Genomic DNA, 21,012 nt, shown 5'->3' on the forward strand with positions numbered 1-21,012 from the left:
ACAGCCGAGAAGTGAGCCATGGCCTCGGAACACATGGGGTGAACCTTCCCCCGCATCCCCCCCATGAATACGCACCGGTGCGCTGATGCGCTGACACTCACGGTTTCCACGTCGGCCAAAGGCGCACACATGTGTAAAAGAAAAAGGTTATAAAATAAAGACAAGGAGATGGCACTGTGGGGCAGTGGGTTAAGCCACCGCCTGCTGGGCCGGCATTCCATGAAGGCCGGTTCAAGTCCCGGCTGCTCCCCTTCCCATCCAGCTCTCTGCTGTGGCCTGGGAAAGCAGCAGAAGATGGCCCAAGTGCTTGGGCCCCTGCACCCACGTGGGAGACCCGGAAGAAGATCCTGGCTCCTGGCTTTGGCTGGCCCAGCCTTGGCCATTGCAGCATTTGGGGAATGAACCAGCAATGGAAGTTCTCTCTCTCTCTGTCTTTCTCTTTCTGTATCTCCCTCTCTCTGTCACTCTGCCTTTCAAATAAGTAAATGAATCTTTAAAAAAAAAAAAAAAAAAAAGAACAAATTGTTGCAAATTTTGCTGAGGTTTGAAATGGGACCTGTGGGTCTCAGGGCCAGAAGCCGCCTCAGGGCCCCGGATCGCAGCCCCCACGCTGATGGTGTTTTCATTCGAGACCAGAGGCCATGCCTCGTGTGGGCGTAGTCTCGATGCGACCGACAGAAACCTCCCGGCCACAGCGAGGTCTGATCTGGCCGAGCTAAGCTGTGGGCCTTGCAGGAAGCTGACGCTGTCACGAGAGGAGGCCGAGCCGTGCAGCAGTGACGTTCAGGAGACTCCAGTGAGGACAGGGGCGCGCCCAGGGCCAGGGTGCTCCAGGCGAGGACAGGGGCGCGCCCAGGGCCAGGGTGCTCCAGTGAGAACAGGGGCGCGCCCAGGGCCAGGGTGCTCCAGTGAGAACAGGGGCGCGCCCAGGGCCAGGGTGCTCCAGGCGAGGACAGGGGCGCGCCCAGGGCCAGGGTGCTCCAGGCGAGGACAGGGGCTCGCCCAGGGCCAGGGTGCTCCAGGCGAGGACAGGGGCGCGCCCAGGGCCAGGGTGCTCCAGGCGAGGACAGGGGCGCGCCCAGGGCCAGGGTGCTCCAGGTGAGGACAGGGGCTCGCCCAGGGCCAGGGTGCTCCATGTGAGGACAGGGGCTCGCCCAGGGCCAGGGTGAATGCAGGTGAGGACAGGGGCGCGCCCAGGGCCAGGGTGCTCCAGGTGAGGACAGGGGCTCGCCCAGGGCCAGGGTGAATCCAGGCGAGGACAGGGGCTCGCCCAGGGCCAGGGTGCTCCAGGTGAGGACAGGGGCTCGCCCAGGGCCAGGGTGCTCCAGGTGAGGACAGGGGCGCGCCCAGGGCCAGGGTGCTCCAGGTGAGGACAGGGGCGCGCCCAGGGCCAGGGTGCTCCAGGTGAGGACAGGGGCGCGCCCAGGGCCAGGGTGCTCCAGGTGAGGACAGGGGCTCGCCCAGGGCCAGGGTGCTCCAGGTGAGGACAGGGGCGCGCCCAGGGCCAGGGTGCTCCAGGTGAGGACAGGGGCGCGCCCAGGGCCAGGGTGCTCCAGGTGAGGACAGGGGCTCGCCCAGGGCCAGGGTGCTCCAGGTGAGGACAGGGGCGCGCCCAGGGCCAGGGTGCTCCAGGTGAGGACAGGGGCGCGCCCAGGGCCAGGGTGCTCCAGGTGAGGACAGGGGCGCGCCCAGGGCCAGGGTGCTCCAGGTGAGGACAGGGGCTCGCCCAGGGCCAGGGAGCTCCAGGTGAGGACAGGGGCTCGCCCAGGGCCAGGGAGCTCCAGGTGAGGACAGGGGCTCGCCCAGGGCCAGGGTGAATGCAGGTGAGGACAGGGGCTCGCCCAGGGCCAGGGTGAATCCAGGTGAGGACAGGGGCTCGCCCAGGGCCAGGGTGAACGCAGGTGAGGACAGGGGCTTGCCCAGGGCCAGGGTGCTCCAGGTGAGGACAGGGGCGCGCCCAGGGCCAGGGTGCTCCAGGTCCAGGTTCCTGGCGCCCGGAGCAGGTGTGCTATGACGTTCCACAGACGCTCTCTCTTCCCATTTGAGTTGAAGCTAAGTCAAGGTGAATCCTGCTCTCTCCTGCCCCTGTAAGGGTCTGGGACATTCATTCATTCACCCGTTCACACATTCAACAAACGCGTATTCCCCACGGTGCCTGCGGGGAAGCCAGAGCCAGCCCGGCCCTAGGAGCCCACGCTCCCAGTACCCAGAGGGGTGCGGTGACCCCAGGCCAGGAGCTACAAGGCGGCCTCACCCGACCCTGTGTGCACAGGACGCTGTGTGAGGTCATGAGAGTTCATGGAGAATCCGGCTGGAGTGTGAACCTGCGGTTGCCGTCGAAGCCGGCTTCCCCAGAATGTCTGAGCTGACACCTGGAGGCCGAGTGACTCCCCAGGGAGACAGGTGAGAGGGAACGGGTGGAGGGCAGCTCCAGACCAAAGAGAAGGCATGGCAAGGCTGGGCCGGCAGCCGGGCTGCACAGGCCTCGTGTGGCTGGGGCATTGAAAACCTGTGCTGTGGCTCCAAGAACAGTGGAAAACCAGGGAAGAGCTGCAGGCCTGGGGAGAGAGGAGGAGCCAGTAGACAGGACCGCCAGGAGGGGCTCCCTCTTAAACCACCCCCACCGCACAGCCATCGTGCAGAGCACGGGCTGAGGAGCCCAGGGTCGGCCGTGGGCGGCCGGCGTGAAGGCTCGCATCCGGGCACCGCCACGACACCGGCACGGGGAGGGAGAAAAGCAGAGGGGGCGGAGTGGAGTGGAGTGGGGACAGCAGAGTGGGGTGGGGGACCCAGGCAGAGTGGAGTGGGGACGGCAGAGTGGGGCGGGGGACCCAGGCAGAGTGGAGTGGGGACGGCAGAGTGGGGCGGGGGACCCAGGCAGAGTGGAGTGGGGACGGCAGAGTGGGGTGGGGGACCCAGGCAGAGTGGAGTGGGGACGGCAGAGTGGGGTGGGGGACCCAGGCAGAGTGGAGTGGGGACGGCAGAGTGGGGTGGGGGACCCAGGCAGTGCCTGCAGAAGCACGAGGGGACAGGAGGCGGACGCAGTGTGGCCTGCAGACCGGGGAGCCGCAGGAGACATGGCGGATGGAGGACGCCAGCTTCTGCTGGGGACCTCGGCGCTGAACTCCCGCGCGTGCCGGCAGCCACTCTCGAAACACAGGCCCTTGTTGGCAAGTTCCAGGCCCCCGCTGGGCTACAGGACAGCTCCTGCTCTCCCAGGAGGTCCGTGCGACAGCGTCGTGAGCCTGGCCAGGCCCTCTCATCTTGACAGGAGGAGGAAGAAAGAGAACAGGCCTCAGCTCTCCACAGGGCCGGGGCCGGACAGGAGCAGGGCGGGTTGTCGAAAGTCTCCCCAAGTCTCTCCCCCCACCCCTGCCCCAGGACCCACAGCTGAGCCTTGGAGGTCTCCCAGAGTCTCTCCCCTCTCCACCCCTGCCCCTGGACCCACAGCTGAGCCTTGGAGGTCTCCCAGAGTCTCTCCTCCCACCCCTGCCCCAGGTTCACAGCTGAGCCTTGGAGGTCTCCCCAAGTCTCTGTCCCCCACCCCTGCCCCAGGTTCACAGCTGAGCCTTGGAGATCTCCCCAAGTCTCTGTCCCCCACCCCTGCCCCAGGACCCAAAGCTGAGCCTTGGAGGTCTCCCAGAGTCCCTCCCCCCTCCACCCCTGCCCCTGGACCCACAGCTGAGCCTTGGAGGTCTCCCAGAGTCTCTCTCCCCTCCACCCCTGCTCCAGGACCCAGAGCTGAGCCTTGGAGGTCTCCCCAAGTCTCTCCCCCCTCCACCCCGCCCCTGGACCCACAGCTGAGCCTTGGCAGTCTCCCAGAGTCTCTCCCCCCACCCCTGCCCCAGGACCCAGAGCTGAGCCTTGGCACAGCCTGCCCCTGCCCAGGGCTCCTCCACCTGTGCTCACAGCCAGAATTCACTTGTTCTTGTCGCTCCCCGTCTTCGTGGAGGAACGACACAAGACCCTGTGCTGTTCTTTTGTCTGCTCTGCCCACCCCGGGTTTGCTGCTGGTTCTTCCCGGGTTGGCTGCCGTCCCTTCCACCTCCGTGGAAGGGTGGTTCCCCCTGGCCGCTTTCCCCACTTCCGCAGGGGAGCAGCACACCGCCGGCCGGCTCTCTCGGGGGCTGCTCAGATGTTCCCTCAGATGTTCCCCTTAGATGTTCCTCGTGCATGTTGTCGCTCTCCTCCTTTATAGCCCTCCTCTGCCAATCCCAACTCGGCTGCCCACACGCCGAGTACGCTGCTCTCCTCCAATCAGGAGCAGGATCAGCTCCTGGAGGTCATCACTCAAGCTGGCGAGAGACAGCTGCGTAGAAGCTGTTTTCTCCTCTCCCAGCGCCATATTGTGGGAGAGCAGATGCATAGAATAAGTCTTAATTCCAGTAACTCAGTCCAGTCCGGGTTGCTCCCCACAGTTCTGCACCCAAAAGGCAAGCACCCCGTTTGGGGAAAGCGTGTTCGACAGATACTGCGTGACAGATCGGAGTGACAAGACCTGGTGGAGGCGTAGGCAATGATGTTGGACCGTGCACTTCTGAAACAACTACAAGGTTGGAGCAGGCAGCCCTGCTCACCCGAGTGGACATTACAGTGTCTGCGTGCGTCGGAACGGCACAGGGCACCCGCAAACTCGCACAGAGCCTGTGTCGGTTACCAACTCTTTAAAATATTTAAAAAGCTGTCCCACAGAGTCAGCCGTGCTGCAGCTCCAGGCCAAGGCCGGCGGCGTCTTCCTTTCCCTCTTGGGTGTGCGGCCCCTTTGTACTTGAACGCCCATGGACTTTGTACTTGAACGCCCATGGACTTTGTACTTGAACGCCCATGGACTTTGTACTTGAACGCCCATGGACTTTCTCAAGGTGCCCTTAACCAGCTCTGGCGAGCTCCCGGGGATAATTAATGGGCTGCCCACACCAAGAGCTGTCCTTTCTTGCGCGCTGGAATAACAGACAATAAACAAGACTTCTGAGAAGGTGCAGGGGAAAGAGGCCTGGAACAGGGATTAGCATTTTGCCCACAAAGACCCACACTGGGCGCTCAGGAGGTGCCGCCAGAGAGGGGGAGGCAGGAAATCCACAGGAAGCAGAGTGCCGCGTGAACACCTGCCTTCTTCCTCTACAGTGGACCCCTTGGGCCAAGGGGCTGGAATTAATGAGGCCCAGAGCAGCGTCCAAGGTGAAAGCCACGGCAGCGCCCCCTGCGGACAGCTGTGGAGGACCGCGGCGAGCTCCTCACCTCACTGGGCGCCTCTGCGGGGGCTCTGGCTCGCCTGACCGCCGTCCCTGGGCATTAGACAGGCTTGGCCTGGAGAGCTGCATGGCCGCCGGCAGCCCCAAGCTGTGGGCTTTGCCGACGCCAGGTGCCCCCGGCCCACGTGCCCGTTTCTTCCCCCAGTCGGAGGGTGGAAGGGGGCTCTATGTGCCTTTCCCCGGGCCACCAGGATGAATTTCTGCAGACCGAGCACCAGCCGAAATCCGTTCTCACAGGTCTGGAGCTCGGAAGTCTGAAGTCAGGGCCCGGTGCTGTGGCACAGCTGGTAAAGCCACCACCTGCAGCGCCAGCGTCCTATATGGGTGCCAGTTCAAGTCCCGGCTCCTCCACTTCTGATCCAGCCCCTGCTGATGGCCTGGGAAAGGCAGCGAGAGACGGCCTGAGTGCCTGAGCCCCCGACACTCACGTGGGAGACCAGGATGAAGCTCCTGGCTCCTGGCTTTGGCCTGGCCCAGGACTGGCCATTGCAGCCATTTGGGGAGTGAACCAGCAGATGGAAGACGCCTCTCTCTCTCTCTCTCTCTCTCTCTCTCTCTCTTTCCCCCCACCCTTTCTCTCCATGACTCTGACTTTCAAACTAAGTGAGTAACCTTGAAGTCAAGGAGTCCGCAGGCCGCTGCTCCCTCGAAGGCTCTCAGCAGGACTTCTCCCAGGGCCGGCTGCGCCCAGGTTCCCCAGTGTGTTGTGGCTCATGGACCCCACACCTGGCTTCTCCTCTCTGCTTCCGGGTCTCCACCTGGGTGTCTCCTGAGGGCTGCAGTCACTCTGCTGAGGACCCACTCAAATCCACAGTGACCTCATAACTCAATTCGTTTAATTAAGGTGCCTGTTTCCAGGTCACGCTCACAGGTACTGGGGGGTAGGGTTTCAATGTGTCACTTTGAGAAAAACCCAAATTAACTCACAGTGGGGTTTTACCTGCCCGCGTACCCCACACCCAGCACCTGCCAAGTCCCTGTAGGCTCTCGTTGTCGCCTGCCACGGAGCTGAACTGAGCGAAATGGACCCAATCAGCATGGGGCACCCTGAGCCCCCCTGTGTGCCCAGCCGCCCTCCCCCGACTCTGCGGCACAGCAGTCCCAACGCTTTGCTCCCGTGCACACACTTGGCTCCCTGCCTTTCAGACCCAAGTCGCCTGTTTGCCAAGGCGGCTTTTCTCCCAGAAACCACTTTTCTGGTAGCGAAGGCGGTGGCTGCTGCACCACTAAAGATTCCTTTGCCCCGGACCGCAGCAAATTGCTGGGACTTAAGAACTTGAGGCTTTTCTGAAATGTCCTCATCTTCTTACATTAGGGTGCACTTTGGATCCGATATTCAGCTAAAATCTATTTCTATGCAAACAGAAAACCAGAGCAGAAAACAGCGGATTGAGCTACCATCTGCAGCGCAGGCATCCTGTAAGGGCACTGGTTCACGCTCAGGCTGCTCCACCTCCGATCCAGCTCCCTGGAAAACAGCAGAGGATGCCCCGTACTTGGGCCCCTGCACCCATGTAGGAGACCTGGGTGAAGCTCCTGGACCCTGATTCCGCTGGTCCAGCCCTGGCCGTTGATAAGGACATGGAATCTGCTATCCCTGGCACGGGTTCAAATCCCACCGCCAGCTCCTGCTCGCTCTGACCATGGCTTTGCACCTGCCTCTGTGCTCAAACAGCCCCACGTGCCAAGTGGGGTACTGATGGTGTGTCCCTCGATGGCGTATTGTGGGGATTGACTGAACTAATATAATGAAGGTTTAGAATAGAGCCAGGAACAGGACAAGCACTATGCAAGGTTAGCCAACACCATCACCATCATCATCACCATCATTGCAATCTCCACCATCACCACTAACATCATCACCATCATCACCTTCATCACCACCATCACCATTATCACCACCATCACCATCATCACCTTCATCACCACCATCACCATCATCACCACCACCATCGTCACCATCAACACGAGCATCCACGCAGACTTGCCCTGTGCTACGCAGACACGAGCCCCTGCGCCCCTGACTGCGCCCCCTCCCCAGGATCCTGTCTCAGGAGTTGACGCCGCCCTGCACGAGCCCATGGCGCATCTCCCTCGCCCTCCCTTCTGCACCCAGAACGCCCATGGGTCACACCAACCCCACCCTCAGAGTAGAGCAGCACCACCACCCGCCCACCTCACCCGAGCCCCCTGGTCCCGGTCTCCACTGCCTCGACCCTGGTGCCTACAGCAGCACCCCCAGAGCCTCTGCCTCCACTCGTGGCCCCACTCAGACCCCCACCCCGGCAGCCCCTCTCCCTCGAACCCACCCAGGCGAAGTCGGGGCCTCCCCACGCCGGCTCTTTCCCCCTCTTGGCCCACAAGCCCTCACTCTTCACCCCCTCCATCCCCTGGGGCCAAATGCCGGTCCAGGCACTATTTCTGGCTTCTCAGGCCCTGTGCCCTCTCTGGAGCTACTCTGCCATCCGTGTGGAAAAAGCTGCCACAAGCAAAAATCAGCGAGTAAATGTGCTATGCATTCTAATAAAACTTTATAGAGAATCCTGAATTCTTTATATCCTGAAATCACTTTTATCTCACAAACGTTTCCCTTTGCATTTTTTTCCCCAATTTCCAAATGAAGAACCCTTCTCAGCTCAGAGGTCACGGAAAACAGGCACTGGGCCAGCTGTGCCGGGGACATAGCCTGCCGACCCTCGCAAGACTGCTCCGCCAGCTGCGCCGTGGGGAGGCCTCCCAGCCCACACTGTTGGAAGTGGGGTCCTCCTCGCCCCCCTACTGCCGCCCGGCCCCACCGTGTCATCCACAGTGCCCCGTGCTTCCTAACGCCCACCCACCACGTTGCTGTAGTGTGGGTCCCAATCGCTGAGTGCCCCATCGTGTTCAAGACATGGGATGGCAGGGACCGGAGAGCACGCCAAAGGTTGGGAATAGTTACGGACTAAACAGGAGGAAGCATGGGTAGGAACGTGTCTGGCTGAGTGTGTGAGAGAACTCGTCAGTAATTCCTAAACCCACAGATACCAGGTACCGAGCAAAGCGCTGAAGGGCACACGGGATTGTTCCACGACTCAGCATGTGGTCAGGGCTCAGGACTCGTCCACTTCCGGTCCCCCAACCTCAGGAGACCGGCTCTGGGTGCAGGTGTGTACCGCATGGGCACAAGATTGTTGCCCCTGCCCAGACATCACGCACTCATAGTACAGCCACCAACTGGACAGGAGGAAGAGGGACAGAATAGGGCTGCATTCCATTACTTCTACTTCTATCAGAGGGAACTAGAAGATTCCAGAAGGCTTCCTAGCACGCCTTGGTGGGTCACACGATGCATCTCAAACCCATGACATCACAGAAGAATGGAAATACTGGCTTAAACCAATCACAGTCCACGGCCTGGACCAAGGGTGGGCAGAGGCCAAATGCTCTGCAGGGAACCGAGAGGGCTGTTGCGGCGCTGCTGGGGCGGGGGCGGGGGCTGCTGGGGCGGGGCCGGGGCCGGGGGCGGGGCTGGGCGGGCGGGGGCGGGGCATGGGCGGGTTTCAGGCGGGGCCGGGGGCGGGGCGGGGGCGGGTTTCAGGCGGGGCGTGGCAGGGGCGTGGCGGGGGCGGGGGCGGGGCGAGGGCGGGTTTCAGGCGGGGCCAGCGGGTTTCACGGTGGTGTAACCGGAGCTTCAGTGGCGTGCACTGCACGGGAGGAGGCGGCCGCCCTGCCAGCTCCCCGGGGCCGCGCTGGCCCTTCCACAGGAAGCCGGGTTGCCGCTCTGCGCTGGACTCCTCCCCTCCCCGGTGTGGACCCTGTGCCACAGGAACCAGGCTCCAGGTCGCCCCGGCTAACCTCCATTGTAGCCAGGTCCATACATAGCTCCCGCTTACAGCACACCATACGGCTTTCCACTCACACCGCCTGCATGAGTTCCATTTTAAACAAGTGTATTTTAAGAAACGGAACTTAAACGCAACATATTAAGAACTGAGCAGTGCAAGGGACACAGCGACCACTTTTTTTCCAAATCGCAAGGGTGTTTCGCAAGAGACTGGACATTTGAAGGCAGAGCAGGACAGGAAGTGTGGTGGTCGCTCCACCTCCAGGACAACCCCGCACATGTTGGGGAAAACCGAAAATGGCGGTCAGGGTAACCTAGGCAAAAGCAAGCAAACCCTAAGCTTCGCGGGTGTACGCGGGAAGTGGCGCCATCTGCCCTCTGATTGACGCGTTTCTCCCTGGCGCCCTCCTGCCACCAAGCGCACCCCGCAGCGCCGGGCTGCCGTGGACTTACGGGGGACACAGCGTGTCCACTGCCATTTCCCATAACTGCTGGAAAATACCCAAGTCCGGGAACCGAGACACACTGACTTCTGTCCCCAAATTTAGAACCACAGTGACAGAGGAAACTGAGCTACCACACGCGTGTGCGTGACGGGAGATTTACCTCCAGATGAGACCTGTTCAAGAACACCGAGCTAGAGAGAAACGGGACCTTGTACATGGCCGGGGCCATGCACGTGGCCACCAGTCTGTCTGCGAGAGGTCACGGGGTCGATGCTGACTGAGTGACTGACACCAGGTGAGTGCGTAACTCCAGGTCAGGGAGACCCCACTGGGGAGAATCCCCGGGTCACGGACACGGCGGGGGGACACTCCCCATTCGCACTGCCCATCCTGACCCACACAGAAACCACGGAGTCCACCACGAAGCCAGGGAGCTCCTCGGTCCTTGGAGGTGGCTCTGATCCCCTGAAACCCGCCTAGAAATCCGAATCCCTGGGGGCACCTGGAGGTGGTCGGCTCCTCGGAGCAGAGCCCTCACGAATGGGCGCAGTCCCCTGCAGGGGGAGGCCCCAGCGAGCTCAGCCTCCCAGCGCGTGTACACAGCGAGAAGCCACCACCCGTGAGCCAGGAAGGGGCCCCCGGGACCGTGGACCCCCAGCTCCGACACTGTGGAAAATTGTCCCCACGCTCACAGCTCGCCTGGGCTCCGGGGTGGGAACAGCGCTAACCCCGAGCGCATGCGTGCGAGGGGGCCGTGACCTGAGCTATCAGGAGGCAGGCACAGTGCACGGCACACAGCGCCCACTCTCGGGAGCCAGGCAGGCGGCGGCCAGGCTACGACTCCTCGTGCTTTTCTCACTCTCAGACCTGAAGTTGAAAGCGAAGGTGAGGGTGGGTTCTGCGGGAAGAGTCGACATTTCCCAAGAACGCGGTGACAGCAAGTCCCAGCTCCCCTTCCCGGTGAGGACGATTTTCTCTCTCCAGGCACTCTGCTGGGGCTCAGAGCGGAAACGCATCCGGCTCGTTCAGTCCTGGCTCAGCCGGGAACACGGCGTCTACACCAGCTGAAAAGCTGAACACACCAGGAACAGAGGGAGAAGTGCCCTACCCAGCGGTCAGGGCACCCCGGCAGCGATCTGGGGATTTCTCCCTTTTGGCCGGAGGGCCTGAGGCCATGGGTAGCAGAGGAAACCGTCCTTGCCCCGGCCATCGGGGAGCCCAGCACATCAGGGCAGCCTGTGGAGTATTTGCCCCACGGAATGGAATGACGCATTGGCTCCTCATCCCGCCAAAAGCTTAGCTGTCCTTAAACAGGGCCCGATATTTAAAATATTCATTCATTTTATTTATTTATTTATTTATTTTTTGACAGGCAGAGTGGACAGTGAGAGAGAGAGAGAGAGAGAAAGGTCTTCCTTTTGCCGTTGGTTCACCCTCCAATGGCCGCCGCGGCCAGCGTACCACGCTGATCCGAAGCCAGGAGCCAGGTGCTTCTCCTGGTCTCCCATGGGGTGCAGGGCCCAAGCACTTGGGCCATCCTCCACTGCACTCCCTGGCCACAGCAGAGGGCTGGCCTGGAAGAGGGGCAACCGGGACAGAATCCGGCACCCAGACCGGGACTGGAACCCGGTGTGCCAGTGCCGCAAGGCGGAGGATTAGCCTAGTGAGCCGCGGCGCCGGCCTAAAATATTCATTCATTATCTTCTAGCGTCGTGTAGTTGTGACTCCAACAGTCTCACTCAGACGTGTCTGCCTGCGTAAGGAAAGCAGCACTGTTGCTCCCGGCGGCAGGCGGGCGGCTGCGGCTTGGACTCTGACCCGGGCTGAGCATCCGGTTCCTGGGAAAGCGCTGATATTACCCGGTTCTGCGTGGGAGCCCGTGACGCTGGGGACAGATGCGACCCACAGGACAGACGGGCAGCCAGGCACGAGGGGGGTCACAGCCACCGCTCCCGACGCCTTCCCCACCTTGCTGTGGCTTCATGGCCTTCGCCCCTGCCGTGCCAAGGCAGTCAGCAGACTGAAAGTCACATGGGAAGCCCTGGGGTCCCCGAGCAGTCCCGGAGGGGTCCCTGGAGATCCTGAGCCAGCTGGCACGGCCGCGTGATTCCTGTGGGGCAGCGCTCGCCAGAGTTCCCACTGTGCACCGGTACCAGCGTCTGCACACATCCCGCAGTGACGGGCAGCTGGGCAGCTGTAGCTCCTGCCAGCCACATGTGCTCAGGGTCCTCCTCGCTCCGGAACCCTGGAGCCTGCCCAGCACTGGCCGTGCTCCCCACCGAGGCGGGCAGTCCTCCCCTGCCCGGGACACGCCCGGTCCCCCAGAGCCCAGGGCCCTCGCTCCCACTGGGTCCATGCCCAGCGGTGGCCTCTGCAGGCCCTGCCCTGTCACATCCGAGTCCTGCTCCACCTGCAGGCACTCGCCGCCTTCTCCATGGTTCCTCACCCCTCCGACCGACTCCGCATTTGCACTTTTGCTCACTGTCTCCTCCCTGAAAAGTATCCGCCGCTTCCACCGTATCCCTGGGGCCTGGGACGATGACGCCACTGCAGGTGCTCGTGGAAGGTCTGTGGGAGCGAGGGCCGGGCAGACGGCAGCCCCACGAGCCCAGTGCACTTCCAGGAGACCAGGCCGCACGTCCCTGGCCACATGGCTCTGGAGAGCAGGGACCCCACGCACATGCATCCAGGAGAAACCACGGAGTTGGGTTTCCACCTGCTAACTCCACTGGTCAGTGGTTGCCACAAACTCTAACGTACACCAGAGTGTCCCATAGGTCGAGTAAAGTGTGTTCACTGATGAACTTGACCCCGGCAATGCCACCTCCTCCAGGCCCGGTTCAGAGCCCAGCTCAGGGACACTCCTGCACACACAGGGTGGGGCGGAGTGAAGGCTCTCGGGGGCCACCCTCAGGCCTCGGCCCCGGGCAGGGTGAGGCTGGAGTCACCTGCAGAGCTGGCTGCACTCCCGTGAGCCTCGAAGAGCCCAGGCTCGGCGCTTCTACTGCCTCGGGGGCCGAGGGACCTGGCTCCCAGCCGGCTGTCCAGGCTGCTGGAAAGAGCTTCAAGTCGCTCCTGTGAGGCGCAGTGGCCGCTGGACGGTGCCCGAGTCAGCGTAGGGCTCACCGCGTGTGCTTCTGGGAACAAGCTTAGCAAGTGTTTAGGAGCAGAGCAGGTACAGGCTGATGGGGCGTCTCTCACCTGGGCCCACAAGCCACGAATCACAAGGGAAGGAGAGCAGAGCCCGGACGCTGGGCCTCAGCCCCGAGTCCACCCTCCTGTGAGCCAGGCCGTGACCAGGACAGGCGGCTACGCTCACGACGCCGACATCAGAAAGGGGAGACAGCAGCGCAGAGTGGCAGCTGAGACGGTCGGGGAGAAGCTGAGGACAGCGAGGAGAGGCGAGGAGGCTGGGGTGCGAGGGCTGCCCATGTGGTCTGGAGGGCGGGGCAGGGGCAGGCCCCACCTCCAGGAGGTGGGGGTCAGGCCAAGGCACGCCCCCCGCAGCAGTGTCCGACCCAGCCCTGAGGCCGCTGGGCGCCCTCCTTGCCTGCTTCCCCCACACATCGGGCAGATCCCAAGAAGAGCACGGAGCCTGCCCTCCGTCCTCTACGGCCTTGCCACCCGGGTCGCCCACCAGAGGTAGGCTGTCCTCACTCTGCCGCTGTAAATCCCAACGCCCCTCCTTCCTCGGGCGTCCCACAGGCAAGGCTGGGTGCTTCGCCGCTCCGCCGTCTTGAAATCCTGACAATTTTATCTTTGACCTTGTGGAGCGAGGTGGGACGAGCCCAGTGTGCATGAGCACCTGCCCCTCCCCATCCGTCCCACAGAGCCCTGGGACCCTCCGTGAGCCTGCGTGACACACACGTGCTCAGCCAGACGCCAGCTGCAAAGTGCCAGGAGGCGGCCTCGCCTTCCACCGAGGGGGGCGCTCTGTCGGCCCCAGCAGCTCCCCCGGCCGCTGAGCTGGCACTGCGTACAGGAGACGGGCAGCCAGTGGGCATCGCTGTGTATGTCCCCCTCATGTCCCCTCCGGTGTCAGCCAACCACTTCCGCTGGCCCGGGGACGAGGGCGGGGCCTCTGCGGCCACCAGGGCCGCGCTTCCTTCCAGTCCTCCCTTGCTGACGGCAGAGACGGGGCGTAGAACCGGAGGATTCCAGCGAGTGGACAGACGCAGCTGAGGCCGCTGTGTGCGCCATTCCCGCCGCTCGGGAGAGCAGAACGACGCATCAGCATTCGCAGGCTGCAAACTGCGGGCTTTTCCGTTTTTGAGGACTCTTCATGCGAGTTAAACGTGCTGAATCTGCGCTTCAAGCTGGCATTGCAAGAAACGAGGGTGGATGGAAAATTCACGCTAACAACTTAAAACGCACTCGGCGTTCTGCACTTGGACATGACGGATCAAAATAAAGAATGGCAGAAGCTGCAAAACAAGTGCGTTGCACGTTGACTCGAGGCGTCGTAACCTCTCTTTCCCTGCTGTTTGAGCAAAGGGCCCCCAATTCCACGTTGCACGAGGCCCCCAGGTTAACCAGCTGACTGCGCGACCACACATCATGCTTGTCTGCTTCTCTGGCATCCTCCCCAGAGCTCGGGCTGGGACCTCGGCCACTGTCGCACCCCCATCCACAGCCAGCACAGGTCAAGTCCACCAGCAGAGGCTGCCGAACGCGTGGTTTGGATCAGACGTTAGCGTGAGGAGGAGGGAGTGGTGGTTTCGTGGAGGGATGCCAAATGGGGCGTTGAGCAGGAAGTCAGCGGAGCTGCTTGCAAAGACCTCCGTGCAGGTGGCCAGCACCGCGTGCGCTTTCCCCTCGCAAACGAGAACCCTCTACAGCCTCGCGGCCACGCACACAAATGCTGCCCACTGGTGTCAACCGGAAACCCCTCCACTTCAGGAAGGAAAAACTGGCTCAGACTGGCTTTAAAAAATAAGACCAACCTAACAGGATGGGGCACTTAGCCTGCAGGTGGAGATGCCCGTGGTCCACACCAGAGCCCGGGTTCCAGCTCCAGCTCCAGCTCCAGCTCCCAACTCCTGCTTCCTGCTGCTGCAGACCCAGTCACGGGCTTCCTGCCACCCACGTGGGAGACCTGGATAGAATTCCCACCTCCTGGCTCCAACCCCAGTGCAGCCCAATGTCGCAGGTATTTGGAAAATGAACACTGTATAGGCTCGCTCGCTCGCTCTCTGCCTTTCAAATAAATAGAAAATAATTCAGGATTTTTAAACCACAGCATGTACAACACGCCTTTAACAGCTTTATCCAGTCACTCAGTGGTATTTCCTCCTTCCATGGACTTAGCGCTACCCTGCTTCTTGTGATCCGTCCCCTCTCACGTCTCTCCCACGATCACAACGAAGCTTCCAGCAACTCCCGGGCATGCCAACGCTTCCTCATTGTCATGTGTTCCCAGGCATAGCTGTGCCCATGGGATCTGAGCTGATAGAAACCTAAGTCTAGATCAGCGGGGCCGGTGCTGTGGCGCAGCAGGTTAATGCCCTGGCGTGAAGTTCTGGCATCCCATGTGGGCACCAGTTCAAGTCCCAGCTGCTCCTCTTCCGATCCAGCTCTCTGCTGCGGCCTGGGAAAGCAGTAGAGGATGGTTCAAGTCCTTGGGCCCCGCACCCACGTGGGAGACCTGGGGGAAGCTCCTGGCTCCTGGCTTCAGATCGGCACAGCTCCAGCCGTTGCGGCCAATTGGGGAGTGAACCAGCGGATGGAAGACCTCTCTCTTTCTCTCTCTCTGCCTCTCCTTCTCTCTCTTTCAAATAAATAATAAATCTTTAAAAGAATGTCTAGACAGCGCCTGTCCTAGGTGCTCCCCCACGCAGAGCTCATACACCCGAGAAGGCAGGCGGGCCAGTGGAGGACACACAGACAGAATTGCTCAGGGTACTCATTGAGCAGCTGGGTCACCTTATACAGGAATTAACAACCCCAACACAAGTGCCAAAATCTCCTGGTTGGTTTCGTTTTGTTTATTTGTTTGATAGATTCCAGTTACCATGAAGCCAAAGAGATCCCAACAGTTAAAAAACCCAGCCACGCACGCCGCCGTGTCACAGTCCTGCACTGCTCTGCCCCAGGCCCTGAGCTCTGCCTCTGGGCACTCAGAACCCAGAGGAGGAGCAAACTCCCAGCAGGCAGCAGCCAGGGCTCCGGGGGGTCCTGCAGCCCGTGCTCCCGGGCAGAGGCTGTGCCTGCGCTCCTCACGCTGTCACTTCCAAGTTCTGGGAACCTAGTGAGGGAGACGGCTGGAAAAGGCTTACTCAACACAAAAATGCAGGCACACATCATCTTAAATTGTTACTTCTGCCTCTCCCTAACCCCAAAATCACATTTTTAAAAAATAAAATAGTGACATCTGCAAATCATTTTCATGAATGATGACATTTTTCTACTGAATTTGGGTCATGGAGAGAGGAAACAAAACTAGCAGTTTTTTTTTTTTTTAATTATTTGAAAGGGAGAGAAATGGAGAGGAAGATGTGGGCTGAGGGACTCCCATCTGCTGGTTCAGTCCCCAAATGCCCACAGTGGTTGGAGCTGGGCCAGGCTGCAGCCGGGAGCAGGAGACTCAGCCCAGGTCTCCCACGTCTGTGGCAGGGGCCTCAGGCACCCATCTGGCTACGGGGCCTGCGTCAGCAGGAAGCTGGAGGCGGGAATTGAAGCCGGCACTCAGGTGCGGGAAGCAGGCGTCTTCACCACTAAGGCTGAACTCCTGCTCCTCTGCCCGTTCGCGTGCTCAGCTTTCTCATCATTGCTCGTCCCTCTGATTCCCCGAGCGGCCCCGGCTCCCTCCGCCGGCCTCTGCTGAGGTCTGTACTGGAACATGGGGGCGTGCGACACTTTGGGAGAAGTGCAGATTAAACTGCCCCAGCTCACGGCCCCTGCTTTTCCTACATCACCAGCCCAAGGCCAACAGCCCATGATCCGGATTCGGTGTTCCCCTAGATAATCTGGCTTTGCTCAAGGCAGTGCCTCGTCCCTAATCCGTCCACACCTCCTGAAGGCTATGGCTGGCATTTCTCGTGCACTTTGGAAAGTCCACGTCCACGCGTGGGCTGGCAAACGTCCTCCGTAGAGAATTCTCCGCGGTGTTACGTGTCGTTGCTTAAACACAGGTGCAGCCTCGGTTCCTTCTCCTAGTGGAGATGTTCCTCTTCAGACCGTGCTGTTTGACCAGAGAGGCTGGGGCAGTTTGGGGGGTGGGTAGGGGAGCGGCGTGCACTGGATGTCTGATGCTCTCTGACAGCCGTGCGCTCCCACTGTCCTCCCTGCACCCTGCATCCTGGCCCAGGTGCTCACCATCTTCTGCTTCTCTCTGCACCCAGTCGCAGGCCGCCCGTCTCGGTGCCCTCACTCCTAGGACTTGCTCCTGGCATGCACAGGGTGTTTCCCCCTCGTTCAGACCCCTCTCCCTTCCTGAGCCCCCTCTGCCATCTCTGAGAGCAGCCACGTTTCCCAGGGTGGCTCTTTCCACATAGCCCACCCACTGGGGTCGGATGGTGTCTGTTTCCAGGGAGAATAGTGACCTTTGAAAATGAGCCGTGGACGGTTTAAAATGGAAGGGATCTGTTTCCAGTCCTTGAGAAGGATTACTTCACTCAAAGAAATGGATTCGTTCAGATTTTTATTGCTTGCTGCCAAATTAAGTGTCTCTGACTTGTTCAACAAGACAGCCTCAATTGATGGAGACTTGAGGTCAAGCTCTGTGATCAGTCTAAGCTTGTCAAGGATTTCAGGACATTTTTTTCACTTGTGCAGAAAATCTTTGGGCTACCACATTTCCCTCTTGCAAGTAAGTTGAAGATTTTACTATGAAAACAAACGCAGCTGCACTTGCAGCCCACTCCCCAGGGGACCCGGAGCAGCCAGGCCCCATCACAAGCCTTCAGATACCATGAAAGTCCTGTCCACCTTCTCTGGGATGAACAGTCTCCTGGGACTAAAGGGCCCTGCAGACCAGCCTCGGGGGCCAGAGCAGGCCACGTGGAACCCTGTGGGTTGTTCTGTCAGAGCCCAGTCGAGAGTATGGCAACCAGAGAAGACCACCAGGGAGGCAGGAGGCGGGTGGCCAGGCTCAGTGGAGAACGTTCCTCTGCCAGGAGACACGGATGACGTATGTGTGTATAGCACAAGGTGGAATGGACACGGGTGGCTGAAGCCACCGGTGCCCAGTACCTCTGCCATTCCAGACCCCAGTGGGTCCCAAAGGAAGCCGACGAGGGCTGAGGTAAGCCAGTGGTCCCAGGCACCAAGGCTGGGGCCTCTCTCGTGGCAGGCACCTGCTTCCTGTCACTGCCATCGGCTGCTCCTTCCCTTCTCCACCTGAACACTTTCTCCAGCAGCCAGATCTTCCCTAAAATGTTCACAGAAATTCCCTCCCCGAGTCTTCTCTGAGCGTGTGCGTGTGTGTGTGTCAGGGGCCGGGTGGGGAGGACATCCAGGGGTGAGGTGACAAGTCCAGAGCTGGAGACAAGAAGCTCACATGTGTCTGGCGTGTGCACCTGACAAGCCTTGGCCTTCGTGGGCAGTTTTCCTTTCGGCATTACTTCTCTTACGCACAGTTTGCATTCAGAACCATGGACAGCTCCCAGGCTTCTGGCCATGTGCACTTCCTCCTCAGCCGTGGAAGCCGGTGTGGTCGAGTCCCACAGCCATGGAAGCCGGTGTGGTCGAGTCCCACAGCCGTGGAAGCCAGCGTGGTCAAGTCCCACAGCCGTGGAAGCCGGCGTGGTCAAGTTTACAGCCGTGGAAGCCGGCGTGGTCGAGTCCCACAGCCGTGGAAGCCAGCATGGTGGAGTCCCACAGCCATGGAAGCCGGCGTGGTCGAGTCCCACAGCCGTGGAAGCCGGCGTGGTCGAGTTCACAGCCGTAGAAGCCGGCGTGGTCGAGTCCCACAGCCGTGGAAGCCGGCGTGGTCGAGTTCACAGCCGTGGAAGCCGGCGTGGTCGAGTCCCACAGCATCCCCGCCATCCTCCCAGCTCAGGAGAGTTCCGAGCGTCCCCCTCCTCCCTCTCCTCAGGAAAGGCCACACCACTCTTGTTCTCAGCCAAGATCAGTTTGCCCATGGCCGAACGTCACGTGAGTGAGCCGCCTCCCTCCCTTTCGCGCGTCCTGGGGAGCTGCCTAGGCGGCCTCTGCCTGCTCCTCTCTCTATCCTCAAAGGAGCTCCTGGAGAACGGTTGTTTGTCCACGCACCTGCTGATGGGCAGCTGGCTATGGGGAAGGGAGCTGCTCTGAACACTCACGTGTGTCTTCAAGTGGAATTTCGCTCTCCGATAAACACCAGCGGGTGTGCTTAACTAACTCAGGGCCTGTCCACATGCTCTCCACAATGGTGACAGCACTTTACAGTCTCAGCAGTGACGCCTAAAACTTCAGGTGCATCCACTTCGTGGCTGCCATGGGGATCTGTGTTCCAAGCCCAGCAAAGCCTTGGTGGGCTCACAGGGGAAGCAGCCACTCCAAAATCACGTGGCATCCACCCCTCCCCAAGCCTCTCTCCCAGCCTCTCTCACGTGAACACCGCTACTCCCGAAAACACTGCCAGTGCTAACCACGAAGCAGAATCTGAACTTTCACAGTACAGACGCGAGCCCTTGAATTTGGTCCTCCTCGGGGTGCCCATTAGGACCTGAGTAGGTTTCAGGCAAATGTGAGCAAATAATAAATTAATGAGTTAATAATTAAAAGGGGAACCAACCAAAATAGAAGTAGGCAATGTATAGAAAGCGCAGAGTAGAGCAGTACTTGAAGTGTTTATCTATGGCTGTATTTCCCAAAGCCTTAAATGTGGTCTGAAGAACCTTCAAAGGGGAAGATTTAAAATCATGCTCCAAAGCAGGATGTGTTCACGGAATTATACTTTAGCAATTTTCTTGATGTTTGTCCAGCATCTGATCTAGCCAACTTTCTGCATGGGAACACACTGGAGAAATTCTATGCTAACAAGGTCACCACAGCACAACCCAACAGATTTTCTTGAAAGCCACACCCTCTTCCTCTACCCCACTGCTTCTGAGTCAGCACTTTTGTTCCTTCTTTCATTTGGAACATAACAAAAAGCCCACGGCCAATGCCAGGCTCCGCCTCCTACTGGACCCTGGAGTCTGAAGCCCCCATCCCTGAAGCTGGGGCCCTACAGGTGGCTGGCACACCTTAGGTGTGGTTCTAAATTACAACACAGCTCACCTCTCTGTCCTGCTGGGCTCTGCTGGCCTTTCCCCCACAGGACGCCCACTATGCAGGACAGACCCCCCACCCGTCAGGACGCCATCCCCTCCTCGTCTGCCTGGAATACCACTGTGGCCTCTCTCTGCCCATGAAGATGCCACGTCAATCACGGTCGTCCGCAGTCCCTCCTCCTCACAGAACAAGGGCTGCTGTTATGGCTTCCATTGTCTGTTGCCAGATCCATGAACATGGCAACAAGATGAACGTGTTGACCCTTCATGGCCACAGTAATCAAGCTGGCCCTTAGGTGACATGCTCTTTGGAGAGAGATTCCTCCAGACAGGAAAGACAACATAGAATTTTCTTGCCTTTTTCAGTAATTTTATGTTAACATTAAATAAAGGGTTTTGGTGGTTATAATATCTAGAATGTTACCAACTAAAGTACCATTAGCTAAAGTTAATGTTTTTAATGAGTGCTTAGTAATCTTCCAACTCAGGTTCATTATTGTGAAACAAGCTGGCCAGTTCCTGGGTGTCCTGTCGCTTGTTCCTTCCCTGACACGTGCGTGTCCCCAGAAGGAAGAAAAGACCAGGAGGCGTTTGGGACCAGGGTTTTCTCAAAGCCTCTGAGGAACCCGACTCCAAAGCGTGACAAGCATGTGAACACGAAGTGGACGTCATTGGTAAAATTATCATTCACCATCTGAGACTATCTTACCTTGAGTCACTATTATTCACAGCTGGCTTCAAGTTCTCAGAGATCACTGTTAGCATTCAGAAATCCGTGGAAAGTTAGAAAGGCCCACCTGTGACTTGCTTTCAGATGTCATGAAAGTTCTAAACCCAACAGTGAAGGAAGCCGGCAGAATATTGAGTCTGGGAGGTGTTTGGAAACACCAAAACTTGGGGTGTTGTGGTTTCCCCCCTTGCATTTTAGAGGCTGGATATGGGGGGATGAAGACCGCTGTGGGAGCCAACAGAAGCCTCCAAACCCCAGACCTCGAGTCCAGATCACTGAAGGGAAGACAGGAAGTCAGAGAGGAGGGGAAGGGCTAGGAGCAAAGCCTCCGTTTCAAGGTCCCCGCGGGGTGCGGCAGTCGCTCGCGGCCCTCAGACGTGCTCTGCGCTCTAAGGGTCAGCATTTCCTGTTACAGGGCAAGGAGGCCCTCAGGCAGGAGCCCTGGCCCAGACACACTGACCGTGGCTCGCTGTGGCACGTTCTCTGCATGGATCACAGCTTCCATCTCGACTCGTCTTTCCATCCTGCATCTCCGATCTCGGTGCGCACAGAAAGGGGACACAAT

This window comes from Oryctolagus cuniculus, chromosome 21 (genome assembly GCF_051225735.1).
Source record: "Oryctolagus cuniculus isolate XC-2025 breed Fujian yellow rabbit chromosome 21, ASM5122573v1, whole genome shotgun sequence".
Taxonomy (NCBI): domain Eukaryota; kingdom Metazoa; phylum Chordata; class Mammalia; order Lagomorpha; family Leporidae; genus Oryctolagus; species Oryctolagus cuniculus.